This window comes from Lotus japonicus, chromosome 6 (genome assembly GCF_012489685.1).
Source record: "Lotus japonicus ecotype B-129 chromosome 6, LjGifu_v1.2".
NCBI classification, from domain to species: Eukaryota; Viridiplantae; Streptophyta; class Magnoliopsida; order Fabales; family Fabaceae; genus Lotus; species Lotus japonicus.
The window spans coordinates 3,292,318-3,298,612 of NC_080046.1; the positions used below are offsets into that span (position 1 = coordinate 3,292,318).

At 36.5% G+C, this 6,295-nt stretch overlaps 1 pseudogene; it reads right to left on the reverse strand.

Annotated features, from left to right (window-relative positions):
• Positions 1–2,782: 2,782 nt before the first annotated feature.
• On the reverse strand, positions 2,783–5,202 carry LOC130723006 (DNA-repair protein XRCC1-like; annotated as a pseudogene).
• Between the last annotated feature and the right edge of the window lie 1,093 nt (positions 5,203–6,295).

The window sequence follows — 6,295 nt, forward strand, 5'->3', positions numbered from 1 at the left end:
AGCTCTCACACTCTTTTTGGGGTGAAGCTCTCAACACTGTTGTGCATGTCCTAAATCTGTCACCATGTGTCCCTTTGCAATTTGAAGTACCACAGAAGGTTTGGTCCGGTAAGGACGTTTCTTATGATCACCTACGTGTTTTTGGATGCAAAGCATTTGTGCATGTTCCTAGAGATGAGAGATCTAAATTGGATCCGAAGAGCAAGCAATGTATTTTTATTGGCTATGGTCTAGATGAGTTTGGGTACAAGTTTTATGATCCTGCTTGCAAGAAGATCATCCGGAGTCGTGATGCTAAGTTTATAGAGGATCAGAAGTTGAAGGACATTGGCAAGGAGGAAACTTCAATGTCTCAGGTCAACAGTAATGCGATTGACTCTGATTTCCTTCCTTCTACACCTAGACCAGAACCAGAGAGAGTTGAGGCTACTAATCAACCAGATACAGGTGATGTTGATGATCTTACCCTAGATGAAAATCATGAGATTGATCATGATGATCAACCACCACCAGATGTTGATCCTGTTACACTGAGAAGATCCACTAGAGAAAGGCAACCTTCTAAGAGGTATGCAAATGATGATTTTGTTCTGGTGACCGATGGTGGAGAACCAGAATCCTTTGATGAAGCTATGCATGATGAGCATAGTGAAGAGTGGATGGAAGCTATGCTAGATGAGATGAATTCCTTGCATGAGAATCACACTTATGACTTGGTGAAACTGCCTAAGGGCATGAGAGCATTGAGTAACAAGTGGGTGTACAGGTTGAAGCAGGGTGAGAATAGTTCAAAGCCTCGATATAAAGCAAGGTTGGTGGTTAAAGGTTTCAATCAGAGAAAAGGTATTGATTTTGATGAGATATTCTCTCCAGTTGTGAAGATGTCGTCTATTCGTACAGTACTTGGCATGGCAGCTAGTCTTGATTTGGAGATTGAGCAGATGGATGTAAAAACTGCTTTCCTCCATGGTGATTTAGAGCAAGAAATTCATATGGTGCAGCCAGAAGGTTTTGCAACCAAAGGTAAAGAAGATTATGTCTGCAAGTTGAAGAAAAGTTTGTACGTTTTGAAGCAAGCTCCTAGGCAATGGTACATGAAGTTTGAGTCTGTTATGAGGGAGCAAGGCTACCAGAAGACACATTCTGATCACTGTGTATTTGTCCAGAAATTCTCTGATGATGATTTTATTTTTCTTCTACTTTATTTGGATGATATTCTGATTGTGGGAAAGAACATCTCCAGAATTCAGAAGTTGAAGAATGCTTTGAGCAAGTCCTTTGCAATGAAGGATTTGGGTGGTGTAAAGCAAATCCTTGGTATGTCAGTCACTAGAGACAGAGCTAAAAGGAAGCTTTACTTGTCACAAGAGAAGTATATTCAGAGAGTTCTTCAAAGGTTTAGAATGAATGATTCTAATCCTGTTAGTGGTCCTCTTGCACCACATTTTAAGCTGAGTACCAAGCAATCTCCCACAACAGATGAAGAGAAGAACTTGATGAATGATATTCCTTATTCTTCTGCAGTTGGTAGCTTGATGTATGCCATGATATGTACAAGACCCAACATTGCTCATGCGGTGAGTACAGTTAGCCGTTTTCTCTCTAATCCAGGTAAAGAGCATTGGAATGCAGTAAAATGGATTATGAGATATTTGCGAGGAACCTGTAATTTGAAACTCAGTTTTGGTGACAAGGAGCCTTTGTTGGTTGGATATACAGATTCTGACATGGCGGGAGATATTGACTCTCGCAAATCTACTTCAGGTTTCTTGGTTACTTTTGCAGGGGGAGCTGTGGCATGGCAATCAAGACTGCAGAAGTGTGTTGCTTTATCTACTGCTGAGGCAGAGTTTATTGCTGCAACTGAAGCTTGCAATGAGTTGCTGTGGATGAAGAATTTTCTCCAGAAGCTTGGTTTCACTCAAACACGATATGTGTTGTATTGTGATAACCAAAGCGCTATTTACCTTGGCAAGAATTCTACTTTTCATTCAAGATCAAAGCACATTGATGTTCGTTATCATTGGATACGTGATGTGTTGAATTCCAAGTTGCTTGAGCTTGAGAAAATTCATACGGATGACAATGGTGCTGATATGATGACAAAGTCACTGCCGAGGGAGAAGCTTGAGGTTTGCAACATGATTGCCGGGATGGCAAGGTTTGGCCCCGCTTAAGGAGTGAGGGAGAGATTATTATGTGGTCCCTCCTTAATCTCCCATAGAACCATGTGGGTACTCCCATAGAACCATGTGGGTAGTGTTTAAAAGAAAAAAAAAAGGAAACAAAGCTGTTTTGTATTGGGCCGTAGCCCATTATGTCTTAAGGGTTTTCAAACGCTTATTTCTCAAAGTGGTATAGTATATATATGTTGCAGAGAGAAAGGACGAGAATTAGCTCCAAAGAAGAAGAACAACGACGCACAACAGAGAGAAGAAGCTTGAGCACCTGTTTTTGTGACACACCATTTCTACTCCGTTTCAGCTCAAATTGGAGTATGTTGTTTCTGTCACTTTGCTCAATATTTTGATGTACTCCTTTTAAGTTTTCATCTTCTCTAGTGCTTGTAATAGTATGTTCTTTATTAGGTCTTTGTTGTACCTATTTCCACCTTTTGTTGGTGATGATTTTGAGGTCTCTAGTAATTCTAGGATACTAGGAAGACATTACTTTGTACCCATTATTTTTCTATAGTGGATGTTTACTGGCTTGGTCCCGTGGTTGTTTACTCTCTCACACTTGCCTCTATTCTATTGTTGTTGTTACTGGTATTGGACTTGTTGGAAATTTCTGAGTTCAGGTTCACACAAGACAAGAGGAGTTTTTGTGCTCCTGACTTTCCGCTGCACTACTCTGGTACCCCAACATTTTTCACGTCAGATGGCTCAAAACATTTCATAGCATGGTTAGTTCCTTTCCCCTGGAATACACAGCAAAGATAAAAGTAACAAACTTAGTTGTCAACAAGTAAAATAAAGGTTATTAAGTCAGATTCATTATTCTCAAATCTAGTAACTTATAAAACATCCCGTCAGCTATTAGCCTATTACCTTTGATTTTACATATGCAGTTGGCTTTGAGGGCAGTTCCCATTCAACATGCTTTTCTGGCTTTTTGGGTACAGATGGTTTTTGTTCTGCATTCACCCATAGAATTCACAAGGATTGATCAGATCTGAAATTGGATGGACATAATGGTGTGGGAGTGGGGATTGGAGGTCGGCAACAACCACCTCATAAAGACATCTGATATAACATATGGAGGCTATTAGCTACTTTATGGTAGCACCTCTTTATATACGTTTCAGTGAAGAGTGAAGAAGATGATTGCGAAGAAGGCTTTTAAAAACACCTAAAAGAAGTATAGATTATTTTACAGAAATAATTAAAAATAGATAATCTCAATATACTTGAGTAAAAAAGACTAGAATTAAATAGTCAGTAGATCATAGAGATATCTATTATCAAATTGCAGTTAGATTCCAAAAACATATATTTTCCAGAAAAAAAGAGAGTAAAGAGAATAATTTGAAACGTGATTTAAGATAAAAGACTGTAAGTCATCAGAACACACAATCATTCAAAAGCTCAAATTTCATGGAAAAAGTTACAAACAAGATGCATGTGGCAATCAGTATAGAATTTATAAGATGCCAGAAAGTGATTTAATTTTAGGTCCCATACATTTACTAGTATACACAATTATATCACCTTCTTTTACTTCATGTGATCTACCTCCTTTACACCATGGTTTCCCGGCATGTATAAGGTAACTTTCAATTTCAACCAGCTTCCTCTGGGTGTGACACTCTAATATCCAATCCAAAAGGAAAAGAAAGCATCACATTACATTTTAGACTATTACTCACAAAATATATAGAAAATGATACAGCAAGAAAACATGAATAGCATTACTAAATGTACCCTACCAGAATATAAAAAGGTGGTAAAGCTTGATACCCAATAATATTTGAAAGATTAACATTGCCAATACTATTAAATAAAGGCATGGTATGGATTATGCAGTAGCCAATAATAGGATTCTCGTTAGCATAATGCTTCTATTAGCACTTTATACACAATAAAGAAAAGCCTATACTCTTCAAACTTTGTAATGGAGTCTAACATGGTACAAGGAATTAATCAAGGATCATCCTTTCCTTAAGCGAAAAACTATGTTTGAGTGTCAACCACGGTAAAATGGGTTGCTTTATCCAGGAAATATGTATCAGCTAAACTCTATCTATATTCTATCACCACAAATTAGGGATAAGACAGCAATTGACACCGAATCACCCGCAGAGCTCAAAGATTGAACAAAAGCTAACAAATAAAATTATTCCACAAGCAAAGAAGAATGAATTTGAACAAATAGATGCCTTGTATCTTCATAACTATCAGCAAGTTCAAGACAATAGCTTTCGTTCTAGTTCCATGGGACAGTAAATAATGGATGAACACCAGAGATTTTAAACACCAAACATGAGGCATGAATAAAATGGCACTTAAAGTGTATTTATCTATGCTACAAGTTAGGAGAATAACACAAAATTCAATATAGATTCCCCAAGTGTTATTCATTTCCACTTCAATTCCAATCCTCCCCGAAAGACATCTGTACTTTAAACTTTAGAGATTGTATTATGCATATATAGAGATCATTTAACAATTTACATGTGAAAAAATAAAAGAAAAACCTTTGACATAATGGTTCCTCAATCGATCAGCTTCAACTTGTGGAAACTTGGGGGTATTTGGAAATGCACAAATTAAGAGAGTGCACTCAGAGTTCCAGTTCTGCTCCCATTTCCATGGCTCGTGATCTCAACAAGGCCTGACGTACAGCACAAAAACCACTCCTTAGAAATATTTTTTAATGGTAATATGGAGAAGGGATACAATGGTAAATAATTTTGAGCCACACATTAGTTTAGGATTTTAGAAAAAAAAATATTACTTATATGATACTCATATTCTTTATTGGAATTCATGTTTCTCACTAATGTTCATCCGGCCCAATTAGACTTTTTTTTAAAGAGCTCAACTAGACTTCATGTTGACATTAGAGGCAGATAACTGACAAGTAACAATAACCCATAATAGATGGAACAGAACGAGGGGCCTTGGTCTCCTTAGTCTCATCACCATGATGGCCCACCATGGAATCAATCAACCCAAAACCCCATCGAATCACTTCTGCCATCGCCCTCTCCAACTTGATTGCATACAAAAAAAAATCTCAAGGGTGAATCAGCAAATTCTTCACTTTTGTTTACAGAACTTTGCTTTCTACCATCATTAGAAATTAGGAATTCATAATTTCTAGTTCTAGAGCTTAAAAAAATAAAAATAAATTAAAGCAAACCTTGTAGTCTAGAGAAGCAGTAATTGATGAGGGTTCTAGTTTGAGACTGATAATCTTAGCTAAGAAATCTTCTCCATTCTTGAAGATAGGTGCTTGGGGATGTCGGAGGGATCTCTGGCCACGAGTTAAAGGTTTTTCTTGGGTTCATCGGAAAATTTTAATCCTTTTCATGTCTTATCCTAACACAATTTTTTTGCTTTTTATGGCAAAATCCTTTCCCTCGGTAATTCTCTCACATGGAAACCAACACAGCACTAAAGCCTGCATCGAGTAAATTATTGGAGGAGTTCTATTTATGCTCCTTTTAACATTTTCTTTTAGTAGACCTCATATGATTTTTATTCTTTTTAGTCATTGTGAGCTCAAGACCTCACATGAATTTTAACTATTAAAAGAATGTTGAAAATAAGGTGTTTTTAACATCTTTCATTTTTTTTTGACGTTAAACATTTTTCAAATTATTAATAACTAATATGAAACTAGAATTATTTTCATGGACTTTTTTTAATAGAAAATGTTATCCATTAAAAATAACAGTATTCTTCTCATGTAGGTGAACACTAGCTAGAACTCATTAGACAACACTGCATACCTCACATAAATCATATGTTCTGTCGCATCAGGCTTTTGCTAAGGCATAAACGAAGTAGTTGTCTTTTTAGGTTTAATAAAAAAATTAAAAAATTCCATCTTCACATGATCAATTTACCATAGGGTGTTTAACCATTTCCATATAATCGTTTCTTTTTTCTATTGATTCAACCAATTGCAAGGGTTGAGTCAATTTTACTGACAATATTGTTGAAATTGAATTCCTTGCTAAATTTTAGAGCATTCAGGATGTTTATTTTCTAAATTCATAAGCTCACATTTTTTGGAGGTTTCCTTTTGAAATTTCATCTACATTGAATTTTAATACATTTCCTTGGGT